General features: G+C 37.2%; 1 long non-coding RNA gene across 2 annotated transcripts in view; it reads left to right on the top strand.

Annotated features, from left to right (window-relative positions):
* The window catches only part of LOC110257824 (uncharacterized), a 149,610-nt gene that overhangs the window by 98,561 nt on the left and 29,966 nt on the right, over positions 1-21,083 (top strand). Inside the window, exons 2-3 of one of the 2 annotated variants that reach the window (XR_014835896.1) lie at positions 8,345-8,437; positions 15,515-15,572. This is a non-coding gene — a long non-coding RNA (uncharacterized LOC110257824). The remainder of the gene's footprint in view (positions 1-8,344; positions 8,438-15,514; positions 15,573-21,083) is intronic. The other variant, XR_002340831.2, reaches the window with a different exon arrangement.

The following is a 21,083-nucleotide window of genomic DNA, read 5'->3' as shown; positions in this document are numbered from 1 at the left end:
CCTATACCACAGCCACAGCAATGCTAGATCCGAGCTGCATCTGTGACCTACACACCACAGCTTGCAGCAACACTGGATCCTTAGCCCACTGAGTGAGGCCAGGGATCGAATGTGCAGCCTGATGGATGCTAGTCAAATTCTTAACCTGGTAAGCCACAACTGGAATTCCATGTCATGTATTTTTAAAAATATAATAAGCATTTTTCATGCTGTTACCATCTTTTCGGAAATATAATATTAAAACTTAATAGTATTCTACTGTATGATGTAGATTAAACTATGTTTCCTATGTTTTATATTTCAGTGTTTTCCTGATGTTTTTGCTCAATAAGTAATGGTGTAATAACCAATTTTGTAAATCTCTTCATTTCTATTTCTCTTAAATATACTCCTAAAGTATAGCAAGATTACATTAAATGGTAAGAATATTTTCAATATTCTTGATATGTAGTGTCATACTATGTCCCATAAATATTTTCCCAATTTATGGTCTCACCTGTTAATTAAGCCTGTATGTTCATCAGAATTACTATCATTCTCAAAGTGATCCTTCTTAATTTTATTACTGAAAAATCACATTGTACTGTTGTTTTCACTTGAATTCCTTTATTATAAATGGAGTATACTTTTTTTTTATAATTATTAGATCTGGGTCTACACCTCTGGTTTTTTCTTGGGGTAGGTTCCTGGACATCCTCATATTTCAAAGGTCACTGAAAAATGCCATGACTTATGCTATGGTTGATCATTTTTCTTTCCTTTATTTTCCTGTGCATTAATATATTTCTAAAGAGAGTTAATATCCTTGTTTGATTTGACAAGTCTTTCAAATTTACAGATTTACAGTCTTTCAATTTTTAATGCTTCCATCAGAAACTTGCCTGAATTTCAAAGAATTGGTGAAAATTGTCTTTTCAGGTATACTTGTTCTTTCCAGGTATACACTTTGGGGGGGGCTGCACAGAATTCCATTACTGCTTGAACTTTGTGGGTCACTGATATTTGGATATAATTCTTCATTGAGCTTTTGAAAAACTTATAGAGGAGTTTATGTAATCACAGTGACCCTGCCATCCTGAATTCCTTTATGTTGCTTTATGGCTTAAAAATATTATCTACTGGACCTTGTAAATATTTAAGTAGAGTAAACCATTGTCACCAGGTAGGAGATTTTGTAATTCTAAGACTCCTCTCATTGTGGTTTTTCATAATAGACCAGAAAGATTGATGTTTTTAAAAAAGTACAGAAGATCATTTTTAGTAATAGTAGGGGTGGCAAACAAGTATCACCTATTTTGTAAACTCCAACAAATCAATATTACTTGCTTACTGCAGAGCATTGATAGGGAGTCTGAAATATTGTTACGTCTCATTGGAAAAGGTAGTCATAATTGATTAACAATGTCAGTCAGAGGTGTGTGCGAGTGTGTGTGTGTGTGTGATAAAAGTTTTGTACTTTTCATTTTTGAATTAGATTTACCCAAGTATGAAAACAACATCCCTTAAAATATATGAATTATAATTATTGCTGGATTATACACTAAGAAGTCCAGCACATTGTGCCTTGCCCATTTCATGGCATCTGGAATATGCTCAATAGATATTTGGATATCATTCAAATACTTACGTTCGAATGGATATGTATACTTTTGCTCACAAAAAAAATAGTTCAGAGGCACCTTAAAATAGGAGGTAATACAATTCTATATATGAGGGAATTTGGATTTAAAATGGGTTCACAAACATGAGCAAGGAATATCATTACTGTTTTGAAGATTCTATATTATTTTATAAAAATCACAAGCTAAAACCACTCTAAATATCACTTGGACCCCTAAGGTTACTTAAACAGCCCAACTGAGTGTGCTAAATACGGGGTAGGCTGAAGTTGCTACTCCTTTAGCATCATATATTCTAAACAATATTAGCTTTAAATGATATTTTCTAAATACTTATTTCACACACAGAAATGTACTTGTCTATATTTTTTGTTTTGAAACCAGATAAAACAAGACATAGGATTGTTGTTTGAAGTTGCCAGTATGGGAGAACAAAAGTGAGAGTTAAAGAGGGTATTGTGCTTTTCTTCTTGTAATGGTAGGACAGGAAAGGCAAGGGGGTGGAGAAAGTGGATTAGAGAAATAGATCCTTTTTAGGAAATGAGATTTTTGAGTTTGTTGTAAAAACTTAGCCAGGTCAGATGCCTAAGGAGAGAACTTAATGAGAGCCAATGGAGACTTCAGTATCTGGATTAATACAAAATAATAATAATGTGGAAATTAAAACAAAGTTAAGCAATATTCTCTCAAAGAAACAATAAACAATAAGAATCAAACACCCATTGATCAGAGTGAGTTTTAAATTTCAAGGATGGGATGTTTTCCTCTAGGCACTAATAAGCTTGACTGATAATAAAATGAATAAGGTAGAGTGTGAGAACGATTTGCTGATGCCTGACCTTAATGGTTAAACTGAAAAGGAGCTAGTAGTTTATGCATGCAGACAGGTGACAAATTTCTTCAAATGTAACATTTGGGGGAAAGCAATATAGTTAGCATTGAGGTTAGGCTATGGGACTTCTGAGTTCAAAGTCTGTTTCTGCCATTTAATAGCTCTGTGACCTGGGACAAATCATTTAACTTCTCCTTATCTCAAATTTCTCATCTGAAATTTGGTTATGCAGAGTTATTACAGGAATAAATGAGTTAATACGTAGAAAGCACTTAGAATAGTGCCTGGAATGTGGCAAATAATCTGGAGATACTCCCCCCACACACACACACACATACACACAATATTGCCCCCCACCCCACGCCTAGTCTCTGGCGTATCTTGTTCTAAAATGTTAATAATTATTGTAGGTTAGGAAAAGTGACAAAAGTGACATGAACAGATAAAATTGTGGCTCAGTAATTATATCCATTTGACAGCCAAAGAAAAGCCCAGAGATGTAACTAATTTACCCATAGTCACACAGCTTGAAAATAGCAGAGGTAGGTTCTGAAACTGTATCTGACACCCAAACCCAAGATCCACACACTCCACCGTGTTTTCTGTCTCTCTTGTCCTCTCAGTTCACAGGAGGTTGATGGTTCTTAAAATCATTCTTTTTCCTGATGTTAACAACACCAAAGGGTGCTATCCAGAGATAAGAGAAGTAAGCTGAAGATCAGTGGAAGTGTGTGTTCAGATTTTTCCTGTCGTTTTACTGTTTCCTGCTCCCAGCCATCTGATTGCTAACGTTTTTGGAATGTCTGCCCTAGTCTCCTTGTGGCTGTTAGCTGTCCTTCTTTAGTCCTGGGATGGCCCCCTCCCAGACGTGTCTTCCCTCCCTGAGGTGTTGAATTACCTATGGATCTGACTGTATCCTTCTTACTACTGCCATCAGTGTCATAAGTGATGCTATTGTCTCTCTAGTGGCAGCAGCTAAACCAAAGCATTGTCCAATTGACACTTCTCTTTTCTCATGTTCAAATGCCATCTGTTTCAGTATTCAGACTCTCTTGTCTCTTCATGACAGTACCCACAGCTACAGAAAGGATGTGTGCATATGTTTTGTTTCTGTTTTTGCCCTTTAGGGCTGCACCTGTAGGCTATGGAAGTTCCCAGGCTAGGGATCAAATCGGAGCTGTAGCTGCCAGCCTACACCACAGCCTCAGCAATGCGAGATCCGAGCAGTGTCTGAGACCTACGTCACAGCTCAGGAGAAAGTTGGGATACTTAACCCACTAAGCAAGGCTAGGGATTGAACCTGCGTCCTCATGGATCCTAGTAGGGTTTGTTCCCATAATGGGAACTCCCAGAAAGGATGTGTTTTGAATATACACACAGGCTAAGTTGTAAAAAGAGGTCAATAAAACACCCAGCTTAATTTGGGTAATCATCATCATTTAAGGAATAAGGGGCGGGGGAAGCAGTTTCAGATTTAGGGAGGGAGAGGACATGGTGGGGACAGCAAATCCTAGATTCCAGTCCTGAATCTGTCATGCACTAGGTGCATATGCAATTCCTCCTTTCTCCTGATCTAAAATGACTCCTCCTCATGCAATTAGGGTTCTTCTAATGAAAAATAGACATCTCAACACCCACCTTCACTTCCTGAAAATTTTATTGTATGGATCCACCATATGAATTACAAAGAATTATGCACCTGTAAAGTGTGATGTGTGATTGTTGTAGAGGTGTTTATTGATGTTCTCTAAGAATGTTTTGAGAACACTTTGCTTCTTACTACCAGCCTCTGGGCTGTTTTGTTTCCAAAAAAAACCTTATTATGCATCTTAAAACTGTATCTTGAACTCCTAAGTGGAAACTGAGGAAGAAAGCAGCAACTCAGAGGACCAGAAATAAGACCGATTTTCAATCAGTGCTTGCTTTTTCTCCAAAGAGGGCTAATGCTATATTATTACTATTCAAAAGTCTCCTAGGAGAAAAATGCAGTTTCTCTGGGTAATTAAAATGAGAGTTGTCAAATAGAGAGGAAAAGGTGGAGGTAATCCAAAGTGAAGCTAACTGGACTTCCTGAGTAGGCAGAAATGTAAGGTGATAGAGGAACCTTTTTTAAATAGGCAAAATGTGATCTTGGTTGGCCTTCTGTTAGGTAAATTGTGCTTCTCTGGCAAACTAGGTGCATTGTCCTTTAATAAAACCCTCTGGGATGTACTTGTTCTTTTCTAAGCCATCATGGAAATCTCATGTGTTTTTATTATTAATATGCATTTTTTTCTTCACTGACAACAGGACTAAAAAAATGCATGTGTATTTAAGGAGAAATTTTTGAATGACCCCCTCAGAGTAGAGGAGGATTTTCTTTTCAATTTCATCAAATTATGTCTGCATCATAAAAAATAAAATGACGAAACATATCGATAGCCTTGGAGATGATAACAAAAAGACCAAAAGCCCTGACTTATCAGAAATAAGTTCACTTTGCAATTCAGCTTTTCTCCCATCTTTTGCATCTTTCTTAGGTGGGTTCATATCAGCACATCCTTATAGATTATTATCTAATTCTTTCTGAACACGTAATATTTTTAAACTTAAATTCAATGAGGCAGTCAGTCACAAAAGATAATCATTGGTGTAAGAAGACAAGATTCATTAGACATTCTGATGATAGATAATTTATGTCCACTAAGTATCACAGTTGCTTTAACTATGAGCTGTCAACAAAAATTAAGCTAGTTTTATTGGGTTTTTTTCATATGGTGAAGATTCCTTACTAACACCTGCTATCTGTGTCTGCAACAGAAAAACATTGTAATTATGATGTATCTCTGAGTAAATTCAGTCACAAGGATATTGTTGTAAGATATATTGGGATGTAAGCCTTCTGTCACAGAAAAATAGCTCATACTTTTTAAAAATAATTCTTATTCTTTTATTTGACTCATCCAAAGGTAAACTCTTCTCTAGTAAAATTTTCAGATTGGTTTGGGTTTTAGGTGGAAATAAAAAGCCCATGTATAATAGTAAAAGCAAAACAAAGCAAAACAACAACAACCAAAAAAACCCCTAACAATAACAGCCCTGTCTTCCAGCTTCACTAAGCCCTACTCCATTCTGCTGATTGCCTTGAAAAATATTTTAATGTTTTTTCCCACTTCTTCTATCAGAAATTTAAATGTGGAAGTTCTCCCTTGTTCTCTCTCCCCCCATCCCCCATGTCTGCTTCTACTCTTTTGGCCCATATCCGATTCTGCAACATCAACCAAAGCTCATACAGGCTGCCTCCAGAATCCTTCTCATTTCCATCAGCCCACAGGGATGGTCAGCAATTTGATTTTACGCAGGAAAAAAAAAGAGGGGGAGAGGCTTTGGGATTAACCAAGGATGTCTGATTCCAAAGTCAAAGACATCTGGAAGGATAAGAAGAAGGCCAAAGGAATTTCTGAAGATAGCAACAGCACAAACTATGCAGAAACTAAATGCAGGAATTAAGCAATGGAAGGAGGCCCACTGCTTCATCTGCAGAATGTACAGAATTAACACATATGCTCAAATAATTGCAGTCTTTGTGCCTGTCTGTGGCAATTATAGGAAGCTTCATTTGCAAGGAAAGAATTCTATATAAGTATATATTACTGAGTATATATATTTATATATAAATAGGTTTTAGTAACTTTGAATTTTTATGTTTATCAATTAATAGTTAAAATATATACATACCTTTGAAATATATATATTTACCTGGCATTAAATTTTTCTTAGTTTCTCTGTGGAATAAGGCATTTTAAAGTAAAAACAAAAGTAAAATATGTCATTTACATAAGTCAATAGGCAATTTATAAGCATAATTTTAAAGGAATATGGCCTTATACCAGACACTTTTCTAAATGAATTATGTGCAGTTATTTATTTAATTTTCATAATGATCATATGAGATAAGTACTTTCGGTTTCATTCCCATTTTACTGATGAAGACACTGAGGCCTCATAGCCCGTAGGTAGCAAAGGGAGAAACAGAACTTATATTGTATGGTGGAAGAGTTACACCCTTAACCATTATACTATTCTGCTCTTTAATATGCAAATTCCTCCAGGGTATGAGGAAAGAGAAAATGTTTCCCATTTCATTTTGATGCAGCTAAGAAATAACAGCAATGATGAACGTTTGTTGAGCACTTGCTCTTTGCAGGGCACTGAGAATTGACATGTCATTCTTATAAAAATTTATGAAATGTCAGTGTCTGGAAAATAGTGGGTGCTCAACATGTATTTGCTGAATGAATGCCGTCAATATTATTCCAAGTTTATAGATGAGAAAACTGAAGCCTGTAGAAATTAGGTAGTCACAGTGATACAGCTAAGAAGTGCTGGAACTAAAATGACTGATATTACAAAGTCAAGCTGTGTTCACTGCCGTAGCTAGAAGGGGCTTTTTGGAATACAGAGCTAATCATAACAGTCTTTCCTACAATCCACAAGGTTCCGGGTGATTTGCACCCTTCCTACTCTTAGAATTACCCTAAACTTCTTGTACTCATTCATAATCACAGCACCTTCGTACCTGCTCTTCCTTCTGCCTGGAATTCTACACCCCTCCCATATTTAATTGTATTCATTCTTCCACTGAGTTCAGATGCTCTGACCACCCTTTAGGGGCCCCTCCTGGCACTACTGCAATTGTGTCAGCTGTAATTTGTGTGGTGGTGGTGGTGTGTGATTATTTGATTCACACTTGCTTCTTTTAATAGACAGTAAACCCAGTCCCCAAACTGCCGCTTTTTCTCAATGATGTTGATGATAATATTAACTCTTTTTATTGAGTTCAAATAATTTAATAGCTGTTGTGTTATGAACGTGGCTAAGAACTAAAATGACAAAATGGAGTTAATCCCATGAAACGATTATAACTGTCTGGCTCATAGTAAGCATGTATAAATGTTTCCTTAAAAATTAATAAGACAGTAACTCTCTCAGGAAGCTGCTATTATTTTTCCCATCTGATAGACACTGAAACTGAACCTTTGAGAAATGGAGTAGCTTGCCCAGAGTTATATTCTAATAACCATGATTTTTTAAAATTCAAATATGGGGTAATAATGCCCTAATTAAAATATGAGGAAATAAATTTCAGGAGTATATTAACATAATTATGTGCCATGGTTCTAGTTATATAATCTAGAAATACAAAGTTGGCTTAATATTAGAAATTATTTTATATAATATCATGAATAACCAGGGCAAGGGAGGAAATATAACTGTACCAATAAGTAATAAAAGATATTAAGCTTTTATTAAACACAATAAGGAGAGTTAAAAATTCATCATTCTTTGAAATGACATGTTTATCTTTCAAACAATAGCCATAGTACATAAATAACATACTAGGGTCATATAGATACATAATGTCTTCATTAACATAAAGATATATCATACCCCTGGACCCAGTATTGTAAAAATGACCATTCTCCAAAAGTTAATTTACAAATTTCACCTTATTCCAGAGAAATAGCTAAGTAGAATTTCTATAACATGACAAAAATTTCACGGTTCATCTAAAAGAAAAATAGGCTAACCAGGAAATGTTTGAAATTGAGAAATAATAAATGAACTTCTACTATATTAATACTTCAAGTTTATTGTAAAAATATGTTTTCACAAGAATACAGACACATATCAATAGACTAGAATATCAGAGAATAGAAAAAAAATGGAAGAAATACACCAAAATGTATATGGTAAGGATTTGTGTAATTTAGATGGTTTTCTTTTGTATTTTTCTTTGTTTTCAATTTTCTGTGAATATTTCATATTATGTTTAGTGAGGAAAACTTATTTTACCTCCAATAAAAAATATTTAGGAACAGATCAAAGTAACTTTATTTTTACGCTATTCCAGGGGCCCAAGGAAGGCCACATATGCAGGAGCAGAGTGATCCTGATTTTAACAGATTTCTCTGTCTGAGTGTATTATTGGAACCTCTAACTCTCGGTAAGTCCAATGTATTTCTTTTTAGCTACTAATAAATAAGTCAGCCATTTTGCAAAACACTTGATAGACATTTTGTCACTTAAACTTTTCAACAATGGTGAGCAATGCTGTGGAGTGAGTACTCTAATGAGACATGTTACAGGTGAAAAATACATACCAAAAGGAGCTCAAGTTGGTTAAATAACTTGACTAAGGTTTAAGTGCCAACATGGGGGTTCAAACTCAATCAGGTTTTCAGTCTGATTCCATTCTGCTCTCAAAATTGCACCCCACCACCTCTGTAGAAGGGTGGAGAAAATGAGGACAAGTAATATTTACACTCACTTGGACAACTGATGCCAACATTCAGCTTAACAACCAAGTGAGTATAAATATTAATTGTCCTCATTTTCTCCACCCCCTCCATCCTGGCCCCAAATTCAATCGGTCACCAGATCTTGTTAATTCTACTGAGATTTTCCAAATTCCTAGTCCGTTTATTCTCTCCATTAGTCTTATTACTTCTACTGCTAAGTGGAATGAACCCTTTCTCTACTCTTCTCTGAACTTTTCCAACAGCTTTCTAGCTGCTTTTGTTCCTTTCCTTGTCATTCTTTAGACTGAAGACAGCTATTGCCAAAATACAAATATTATCTTTTCATTGCCCTGCCCAGAACCCTTCAATGGATCCCATTGCCTAGGGAATTTAAACTCCTTAGCCTAGCACATAATAAAAACTCTTTGTGGTGTTACTGCTACCAATGTCTAGCCCCATGTGCAACATGAACTTCAGCCATATCAGTTACTTGCATTTCTTTGAATACAGACACCAGACTGCCAGTCCTCCTTGCTTTCATACACAAGAAGGCATGCACTTATGTATTTAAATATTCTTCCCTGCACTGTCCTCTTGGGAAATGTCTCTTCATTCTTCAAGAGTGAACTCAAATGATAGCTTCTCTTCAGAGGTTGCCCTAACCTCTTCAGGCAAAATAAAACTCTTCCTCTCCTGTGTTTGCACAATACCTGCCTAGTTTTTCTTGCAGAAAATAATCAAAAGAGAGTAGGCTTTGGAATCACAGTTGTAGGCCATGCATTCAGAGGTTGCTGATTGCTAACGGTATGACCTTGGACAAATTGCATCAACATGGGATGTAATGAGACTCTTCAAAAACAATTTGACTATAAGGTTTGATTCATTAGCTCCTCTGCCTTAATACTAAACACAAAATGATTCTCGATTGAGTAGGAAGAAAATTGTTTATGTTTTCTTTTTTCAGAGGAGATATTTTAATTCATATTGTTTGTGAGAGACTCATCATTCCTGAATCCTTTCTACCTAGCCATTCTCTTTCTGCTTGTCATACATTTTTTTTTTTTGTATAAGATTTTTTTTCTTATATTTCCCAAGATGCATTCATTCCCTCAGTTATGGCTACAACCTTTTTTGGGGGGCGGGGAGCACTCCAGGGCATATGGGATTCCCTGGCCAGGAATCAGACCTAAGCCTCAGTTGCAACCTACACCACAGCTGTGGCAATGCTGGATCCTTTAACCCATTGTGTCAGGCTGGGGATCAAACCTGCATCCTGGCACTGCAGAGACGCTGCTGATCCCATTGTGCCACAGCAGGAACTCCATGGCTATATCCTCTCAACAAACTTTTAAGTGAGTACTCATTATGTACAACTCACACACAAAAATATAGTGACAAAGGTCATAATAGTACAATTCTCAGGAAGTCTAATAGAAGGAAACTACAAAATTTTAATTTGATATATTCTAATGGAATATCAATAAGCCAAAGAGGTTGTGTTGATATTCATTTACTCCCATACATCAGTTTCCCATCCCCCCTCATGGCTAGTACAAATTTAAGATACATTTGTTCTTGATTATTCTATTAGAGATTTTCTTCCAATAACCAAAGCAGTCCCCATGACAGAGAAGAGTGGCTTCAGGAGCTATAACTATATATCCCTTCATTTTCCAATGGTAGATTTTTCTGGAGGCAAGTGCAAAAGTCTTTAGTTCTATAATACAAACTAAGATTTTTGTTTCATGCACTGGTATTTTTAATTTTTTTCATAACCGAAGTATACTTATTTTTCTTTCTAGGACATATTTGGTAAAATAGTGAATGACTCCATCTAAAAGTGGCTGTTTCAAACTCAGTTGTGTTCATACAACACACAGCCAATGTTGTCTTATATTGACTAGTTGTGTAATCTCATAACCATGTGATCACATCTCAGGTTGAAACTTGATCATTTGCTCTGTATTCAGATATTTATGAAGAGAAACTAGCATAGTGGTAGAGAATATGAATTTTGCAGTCACTAAGACCTGGATTCAAATTTCAGCTCCACAGCTGGAATGTCCATAGGAAGGTTACTTAAATTCTCTGTGCTTCATTAAATAGAATCTTTAAAGAATCTACTTACCCCATATTATAGTCAAGGAAGGTTAACTTATTGAACTCAATGAATGACTTAATGATAATGATGACAGCTAACATTTATGGAGAAATTACCATTATTACCTAATGTTAGGAGATTAATGGCCTAAGTATTGAATAGGGAGATGGAAAGTAAGGTGGGGGGGGCTGTGTATCAGATTGTGTTGTCGAATGGATCAAATATCTTATTTAGCAGATACATGCTATGAATGCCGCTAGTCTGAGATATGTTTGCGATATGAGATATTTTAGAATTATAGGAAAGAATCTGGAGCATCCTTAGTCTTAGAGGTTAAAGGCTGACTGGAGCCACTGGAAGGCAGAGGTAGTAAGTGAGAGAAGACTAAGCCTGGCTCTGAGGCTTTGTTTCTGGGTTTGAGCATCTCCATTTAGATGTCTATGAAGACTAGGTAAATCATTGTCATAGTGGGCACTAGTTCCTTTAGAAAAGGCCACTAATTCCTTTAGAAAAGCAACTTCCGAATGCTTAGTAAATAGGGAAAGGGTGATTAACACCAATGTCAGGACCAAGAAAATGTTGAAAGCCAGGGCCTTAGCTGAATCACTGTATATGTACAGAGTGCAGAAGAGGAATAAAACTAATATCCATAGGATGAGTAAGCAAGGGTGGGGCAGACAGATGAGCACATACATATATGAAGAAAAAGCAGTTGATGGAAGCTTCTGTAGTATGTAAAGCATCCTGTGAGTTAAATTTTGGAGACATTGGAACGAGTCCTTTCAAATGTGTACTTACTATGAGGTTACCACTAGGTGTGTTGCTTATAGGGTAAACCAAAAACAAAGTAGCCAACACTAGGCTTCTGCCTTGTACAAAGGCTTGCATCTGAAATATCTGGTGATGCATAGGGCTTGGAGAGGATGCCTGACAGCCAATGCTTGTTATTTTAAGAGCGACTCATGCTTCCTTTGGTGGTAGACAGATCTATTAACTTGGAAGGAGTATTCCAATTATGTTCTTTGTAGGAGCTGCTCCTGTGAGGACTGTAGATCAGGTAGATTAATTACAAAGCAGACAACTTCAGACTTCTTTTTGGAAGCTGGACTTACAGCTTCTGGGTACAGACATGCACAGCCTAGGAAGGAGTGATAGCCAGTGACAGTAAGCAGCCTTGGGAAGTATAAGCATTTGTGTTGGAAAGTTCAATGTATGCCTAGGAGGTTTTATATAGCATGTAGCGAGGGGTGCACAAATAAACATAGCTGACGTCTTTCTGCCTTTTGGATGGCAGGTTTGAAACGCTACATACCAAGAAATACCCTTTCCACTTTACACCATTTTCAAGTAATCTGAAGCAGGTTAGAAAAGAATGGCAGAATGGCTATTCCCATAGACTTTGTCTTTTGATAAGAATTATGACACTTTAGAAGTGGATGGGACCCTATAATATGTGCAGTCTCATTGCCTCATTTTACCCACAGATGACTTGGGGCTTCAGTGAGCACAGTGCAGGGGTTATGTGCATGGCCCCAGGAGTCCCATGAAAATCCCAGCTCCAAGCCTCACAAGCTGTGCAGCCTTGGGATAGTCCCTGGAGTTCCCTGACCCTTCTTCTCAGACAGCTGAAATGGGCCTGATGCTTTAGAATTGACAGCCACAGGTGGTGGATGTCTGGTGTCAGGGACCTGAGATTGCTCTTATCAGCCTGTGTGACTCCACTGAGGGCTGCATTCCAGAGTTTCTGATGTCACTCCTTCCTCTCCCTTGATTCTTCAGGAACCAAGAACACTTCCTTCACCTCCTTCCCAGGGCCAAGTTGAGGTCCTCCTGCCTGTGCCATTGCCAGTCAGGTGACCAAGGAGCAGTGCTGGGTGACCTTTCTGCATAGGTGGTGAGCTACCTTGCCCTTGGAAGCAAGCAAAAAGCCTGGTCCAGGTAGTTTTGAAAGCAATCCCTCGGGCGGCTATTACTGAGCTGGAGGGAACTAAGGGACTTTGTTTATGTATTTTTCCCCCTACCCCCAATAGTTATAGAGCGAGGTCCTCAATCCAAGGAGCTTGATCCTTTATGTTGTGGTTTGTCAGTTGAACCCATTTAAGGAGGATGGGGTTATGGGTGGCTCAGAATGTTGTAGGGCAGAGTAGGAAGCTCAGCACAGGGCATTTACATTTAAGGTGTCATATCTTTATTAACATGTCCTGTGTTACGGAAGAGTAAAAACACAGGGTTGACAGTACCTCGTAAAAAGTTTAAGACACAGTTATACATAATTTAGGAGGAGATAGTGGAGGTGGTAAGGTGCAGTAATGTCAAGCTTCTCCTGAACTACCTGAATAAAGACCACCTGAGGACATGTAGCCTTGCATGCAGCATGTTCTGGGGAGGGACTCAGAACTGGCAAGAATCAAAGCTTTTCTGAGATCCTGGAGGCACAAGCAGCAAAATTGTAGCACTATCTCTTTGCAAGGCAGGAAGATCATGAGTCTATAGTTGCAGAAACCCAATAATAGAGGCCAAATTCTTAACTAAAGTTGCCAGTAGGTCTTTGCAGTAAAGGACTTCATAAAATTGGTGGGATTATTTAGGAGTTTGCTGATTTCAACAGTAGAAGGTGAAGGTGTGAGGATTAGTGGAATATAGAGGAAATAGAATGTGCAAAGCAAAAGCCAATAGGTGGAAATGAACAGATTGGGTTGAGATTAGTTCTAGGCAGAGGGAAAGCATCGCAGAATGGAAAATTGAGAGTTTTCATGGATGGTATAAACCATGAGCTAAACTTTGAAGGGCAGGTTTGATTTAGAACACTGAAGTGTGTGTATACAGAAGTGGTACAAGTTGACTGAAAAGGAGCTCAAGGAAAGGTCTAGAAGCCAAAATAGATATGACTTCCTGAAAAGACAGGAAGAAACCTGAGCTAATTAGCGTGAAAAATGTGGAGCATAGAGAGTGAGAAGAGAGACACTATGGCATGGATAGGATGAGGTCTAACAAGGGAGTATCTTGGAATTTGTGGATGGGTAATTGAGTATGACAGGATGGGAAATAGGATCCATTAATGATTTCAAGTCAGGGGAACATGATAAAAACTGACTGGCTTGGAGAGTGAAGAGTCAGTCTCAGGTTAGTGTGGACTATAATAATTACTTGTCCAAGATCTAAATGTATTCTCAAAGGTTTCATGGAATCATTTCCATCGACAGTCTCAGTAGTGACAGACATATATTTATTGTTTTCTTTTGTTTCTTTAATGTGACACTTTTAAGTATCTTTAGGTTGTAGTTTAGTTTAAAAGGAATAAGGCCATAGTTGAAATCATTTATGTGCATTTAAGTAACGCACAGAATAATGACCGAAGCATAGTATAAAAGCTAGAGGTTAGAGGTTTACTTTAGCCCATGTAGCACTACTTGCCATGGCAATTCATCTCTGTGCTCAAACCTGAGGAGCCAAGTGCATAGCCATGAAGACTGGCAGAAATTGAGGCATATAATATGTATGACTAAATATAATAAAAATATAATAAAAGTGAAGTGGTTGTCAGTACATATTTCACAGTCCCAGCCTCTATGGAGTTAGTCTACTTCTACACATCTGTTCCCCATTAAAACATCAGGAAAATGATCAGCTCCTTGTATCCCAGGGACTAAAGAATGAACTCCCACTCTCTAGAAAGTTATGCTGTGAATACAGAAATGTATATGGCAAGGAAGATAAGGAATACAGCCCCTGAGCCCAATCTGCTGAATCTAGGCTTTTTGTCAATGGGCAACAGATTTTGTGAAATGTTCTCAGATTAGCCTTGAAGAAGCCCATGTGTATTTCAGTGTATAAAGTTTACTCCAACATGTACCTTGATAACCAGGCCAACTTTTTTTCTTTCCCACTTATAAGTTTAAGTAGGAAGCTTACTAGAATGACTCATAAAAGTCAGAAGTTGTTATATTAACAGTTACTGTTTATTACGGTGAAAAGACACAGGTTAGCAAAGGGAAAATGTGTCAGGGGCTGAGTCCAGGAGAAACTCAATACAAGCTTTCAGTTGTCCCTGGTATAGCACTGAATTTCAGCAGTATGAGTTTGCCCGTGGAGTATATTTGTCTTTTCCACATTAATTCTGCACAGGATGAGATAAAATTAGAGAAAGGAGTTGTGGGGTATGAGAGGGCACTCCGGATGATTTATACATTCATGTGTTGACTCTGCTGCTCCCTCAGTGTGAATTCCCTCCCTTGTCTTAAGTTTTCTTCCAATGACATCTCTGTAACTTAGTGATTCCTAAATCTGATCTTTCACAGAATTTTGATGCAAGTCTTAATTCTGTTTGATATGTTGTCATTAGTTGTTCTCATATCCATTTCTCATACTTTCCCTAGTAATTACTGCCTTTTTCTTTTTAGGATAATAATAATGTAATTGATGCTTAAATGATACATACTCTGTGCCAAGTACCGTTCTAAGTATTTCACATGTAATAACTTACTTAACCCTCGTAATGAACTCATGAAGTACCTTTTCGTATTGCTGCTGTAACAGGTTACCACAAGTTAAAAAACAAATTTATTAGCTTACAGTTCTGGAGGTCAGAGTCTGAAATGGGTCTCACTGGGCTTAAATCAAGGCTATGTTTCTTTCTAGAGGCTCTAAGAGAAAATTCATCTCTGCCTTTTCTACTTTCTAGAGATCACACACATCCCTTGGGTTGTAGGCACCTTCCTTCATCTTCAAAGCCAGCAAAGGTGGGTCCAAGTCCTTCTTATGATACCATCTCTGGTTCTTTTCCTGAGCAAAGCTGGGAAAGAGTCCCCTTTTTCAGAGACCTATGGGAGGTCCAGATCAAGATGGTAGAGTAGGAAGCCCTTGGGCTCACTTCCTCCAATGTAAACACCCAAACTATAACTACATTTAGAACAACTATCTCTGAGAATGACCTAAAGTCCAGCAGAACAGATTTTTTTTCAACCAAGGGTGTAAAGTAAAGGCCACATAGAGACAGTTAGTAGGGCAGAGACAAGGTCTAGTCATAACGCACAGCAACAACCATGGTGCAGCAGCAACTACAGAGGTGCCCCTGAGAAGTGAGCAGTCTGAGCCCCAAGTTGGGCTCCCCATCCAAAGGGACCTGTAGCTGGAAGATAATCCCCCATAACATCTGAATTTAAAAAACAGCGGGAGAGTTCCTGTCATGGCACAGTGGAAACAAATCCGACTAGGAACCATGAGGTTGTGGGTTTGATCCCTGGCCTCGCTCAGTAGGTTAAGGACCCAGCATTGCCATGAACTGTGGTGTAGGTCACAGACACAGCTCGGATCTGGCATTGCCGTGGCTGTGGTGTATGCTGGCAGCTACTGCTCCAATTGGACCCCTAGCCTGGGAACCTCCATATGCCAAGGGTGTGGCCCTAAAAAGACAAACAAAATAAAATAAAAAACAGTGGGGCTTACTTTAGAGAGAGCTAGAGGGCTGTGGGTAACTGGACCTCTGCTCTTGGAGGGCTCATGTTCATACTGATTTTCTCTGAGTCTCAATGCAGATGCAACAGCTTGAAAAGCACCTAGATCATAGGAGGAAGATATTCATTGACACGTTTTAGGGCATGTGCTAGAAGGGGCAGAAATCTATTGGCACTTTCTCCAGGGATAAAAGCACTGTTGAGCTCTGTTTGCTTTTTTTACTCGCCTTCCTACTAGCTGGCCTGACACTGGCAAGTGCCATTTCTGTCACTCTCCTCAACCTAGCTAAGACCATGTGCCCCACCCTAGCATTCACCTGAGAATCCACCCTCCCCAACCTCCCAACCCCTACCAGCCCCTCCAAGGTGGCTCCTATCACACTCCACCTGGAGGGAGGCCTTGGCCTGCACTGACACCTCACAACAGTTGCAGCTGGGACTCACAGCCAGTCATGTATGGGACCAGCCTTGCCCACCAGCATACCTGCAGCAGTCATGGCCAAGAAAGTCACCCAAGACAATCTACAGGTTCAAGGCAATGTCTATCAAAATACCAATGGCATTTTTCACAGAACTGGAACAAATTATTTTGAAATTTGTATGAAATGCAAAAAACACCTTGAATAGCCAAAAGAATCTTGAGAAAGAAGAACAGAGCTGGAGGAATCATGTTCTCTGACTTCCAACTATATTACAAAGTTACTGTCATCAAAACAGTACGGTATTGGCACAAAAACAGACAAATAGATCAATGGAACACAACAGAGAACCCAGAAATGAATCCACAATTATATTGCTCAATTAATTTATGATAAAGGAGGCAAGAATATACAGTGGGGAAAAGACAGGCTGTTCAAAAATGGTGTTAGGAAAACTGAACAACTATATGCAAAAGAATGAAACTGGATGACTTTTTCACACCATAAACAAAAATAAACTCAAAATTTATTAAAGACTTGAACGTAAGACCTGAAAACATAAAATTCATAAAAGAAAACACATTACACTCTTTGACATCAGCCTTATCAATATTTTCCTGGACCTATCGCCTTTAGCAAGGGCAACAAAAGCAAAAATAACAAATGTGACTAACTCAATTTAAAAACCTTGTGCATAGTAAAGGAAACCATCAATAAAGTGAAAAGCAACCTACTGGATGAGATAATAAACTTCCAAATGATAGTCCAATAAGGAGTTGATATAAAAATGTATAATGAACTCATATGATCAATACAAAAAAGAAACCATCTGATTAAAAAATGAGCTGAGGACCTGAGTAGACAATTTTTCAATGGAGACATACGGATAGGCAACAGACACATGAAAAAATGTTCAGCAACAATAATCGTCAGGGAAATGCAAATTAAAACTGCAGTGGGATATCACCTCACACTTGTTAGAATGAATGAAAAAGATAATAAATAACAAGTATGTAGGATGTAGAAAAAAGGGAACCCTCCTACACTGTTGGTGGAAATGTAAATTGGTATAGCTACTAGGGAAAACAGTATGGGAGTTCTACAAAAAGTTAAAAATAGAACTACCATATGATCCAGCAATTTCACTTCTTTTTACCCAAAGAAAATGAAAACACTAATTCAAAAAGATACCTTCACCTCTAGGTTCATTGCAGCATTTTTTACAGTAGCCAAGATGGAAGCAACCAAGGGTCCTTTAAAAGATGAGTGGATAAAGAAGATGTGATATGTATGTACATAGAAAGGAATATTTCTCTTCCATAAAAAAGAATGAAATCTTGCTATTTGTGACAACATGGATGGTCCTAGATGGTATTACGCAAAGTGAAATAAGTTAGATAAAGACAAGTACCAAATGTTCTCATATGTATATTTAAAAATTAAAACAAAGGAATAAACACAACAAACCTGAAACAGACTCATAGATATAGAGAGCAAACTGGTGGTTGCCAGAGGGTAGAGGGTGGGTGAAATAGGTGAAAGGGATTAAGCAGTACAAACTTCCAGTTATAAAATAAATAAGTCATGGTGATATAGAATGTAATCTATTGTAATCACTTTATATGGTGATGGATGGTAATGAGACCTATCATGGTGACCATTAAATATATATATAAAACTATATATTTAAATATATATAAATTATGCATATATAAGTATATAAAATATATATACGTAAACTATGATGTGCATCTGAAACTAACATGATATTGTGTGTCAGTTACACTTAACAATGAGGGACCTACAGCATTACATGAAAGCCCACCTAGATAATCCAGGACAATCTCATTTCTTAAAATCTTTATCTTAATCACATATGAAACCCCCCTTCTGCCATGTAAAGTAACATATTCATTGGCTGGGGCTCAAAGAAACATAGTAATTTGCCCAAATTAGTATTTTTGAAGCTAGGATTCAAACGCAGTCTGGCTCTATGGGCCTTCTTCTTAAGTATCACTCACCTATGAGGCTCACCTAAGGAAGACAGTGCTGTATTTCTCACAGAGCCATTGCTCATTGTATATTTGCATAATTGCTTGCAGTCTGAAGATGGCAACTTAATGAGTAGGAGGTGGGAGTATAGTGAGGGAACCGTAATCCTGCCCTGCTATTCTCATTCTTCTACTGTTCCTGATTCTCCTTGTCACTACTGAGAGTTTTTCAACAGATGTGTGTATTTCCATGTACTTTACCATTATAGCTTAATGTGAATTCCATTCTAGCATGACTTCAAGGACTTGGGTGAGCTCAGATTGGTTCTGGTGGAACATTCCCAATTGCAAGCAAAAGACCTGTGTCTGTTTAGGGGATTTGGAATAGGCTGCCAACTGCACAAAACTGTAAGAGGCCTAAGGAAAACAAAAACAAAAACAAAAAACAGGAAATGGGCTTTGGCTCTGAGTTTCCTCAAGCCCTTAAATAAGATTCTCAGCTTTCTGGGTCTTTAAAACTACCCTAAGACTCTCATTAAAATATTGAAGCAGAGGACAGAAGTCTGGAAAGCCCTTGCCTATTACAGTAGGTTTTAAAATTATGTATTATTCTTTGCACGTATCTCTCTATTTAATATTCTTCAGGGTCCTTTTACCAGCCAGGATGCAAGCTCTTGGGTGTCTTCTGCATAAAAGCTGCAATTAGAATATTTATGTATTTTTAGGGCAATAAAGGAATAACTGAACATCCATATCTAGAAAACACAATATTTGCATAATGAAGGCTTGTCTTTCTCTCAGTCCCTAGACAGCCTTCTTTGTGTCTTGACAGTTGCATTCCCTGGAGGTCAGTCATCATTATAAATTTAAAGTGACTTTTACAAGAACTCAATTAAGAGCAAACTCAGAAGAAGTTAGTGCACATGTAATTCATGTATTTACTTGGTTACACAAGTAGCATGACAATCACTAGCAATGTGTGACTTCAGAGGATACAGAAAAACATAGTTGTTAGCAGTTCCTGTAGGTGAATAAATATATATGTAGAAATTGAACATAAACTTTATTTCCAGAGAAAACATCTGGGCCTCCTGTTCCATCTTTATTACATGGTTTAAGACGTATAAGATCTCAAGTCCAAAACTATGTTTTAATGATCTAATTTTGTACCTATGTACAGACACAGGGAAGATACATATTTGACATTGAGAACTGGTAGAAAAAAAATGGTGAATTTAATAGCTAAAAAAAAAAAAAAGTCCAGTAGACATTAGATGAATAAATGCCTTTTTTCTCTGGCTGGAAAAAAAAAAAAAAGAACTGGTAGAAGAAGCTAGTAACTGTAACCAAGATATTTGACATGCAATACCTGCATATTAAGAGATATGTTTTCTTTTTTATTGAAGTATAGTTGATTTACAATATTGTCTTAGTTTCAGGCTTACAACAAAATGATTTGGTTATAAATATGTATATATATATTCTTTTTTGATTATTTTCCATTGTAGTTTATTATAAGATACTAAATACAGTTCTGCTATACAGTAAATCCTTTTCATCCATTTTATATCTGTTAATCCTGTAACTCCAATTTATCCCTTCCTCTCTTCCCCTTTGGTAACCAGAAATTTGCTTTCTGTGTCTGTGAATCCTTTTCTGTTTTGTAAATAAGTTGATTTGTACTATATTTTTTTAGAGTCCACCTATAAATGATATAATATTTGTTTTTCTCTGACTTCACTTAGTATGATAATCTCTAGGTCCATCCATGTTGTTGCAAATGGCATTATTTCAACTAAAATGAGATATCACCTCACAGCAGTCAGAATGGCCATCATCAAAAAGTCTATAAACAATAAATGCTGGAGAGGGTGTGGAGAAAAGGGAACCCTCCTACACTGTTGGTGCAAATGTAAATTGGTGCAGCCACTGTGGAAAACAGTATGAAGTTTCCTTAAAAAACTAAAAACAGAACTACCATATGACATAGCAATCCTACTCCCGGGCATATGTCTGGAGAAAACTCAAATTCAAAAAGATACATGAACTCCTATGTTCACAGCAGTACTATTTATAATAGCCAAGACTTGGAAGCAACCTAAATGTCTATCGACAGAGATATGGATAAAGAAAATGTGGTGTATATATTGAAATATTACTCAGCCATAAAGAAATACACTTTCAGAGTGAGTATAAAACAAATCTGATTTTCTTATTGGTCCCTATTATAAAATCAGAGAAGTAGTCTATGGGGAAAAGAACCATAGTAAGTAAATTATTTACTTATAAATAATTTATAATTTAATTATTTATTTATAAATAATTTATATTATTTAATTATTTATGGTAAGTAAATTATTTTTATTTTTTGTAAACGATGAAAAGGG

The sequence above is a fragment of the Sus scrofa genome, chromosome X (assembly GCF_054392235.1).
Source record: "Sus scrofa isolate SSC_HxYL_T2T_F1_AM1 chromosome X, Sscrofa_HxYL_maternal_Yorkshire_Landrace_v2.0, whole genome shotgun sequence".
NCBI lineage: Eukaryota > Metazoa > Chordata > Mammalia > Artiodactyla > Suidae > Sus > Sus scrofa.
This window is presented reverse-complemented; position numbering and strand designations above follow the sequence as displayed.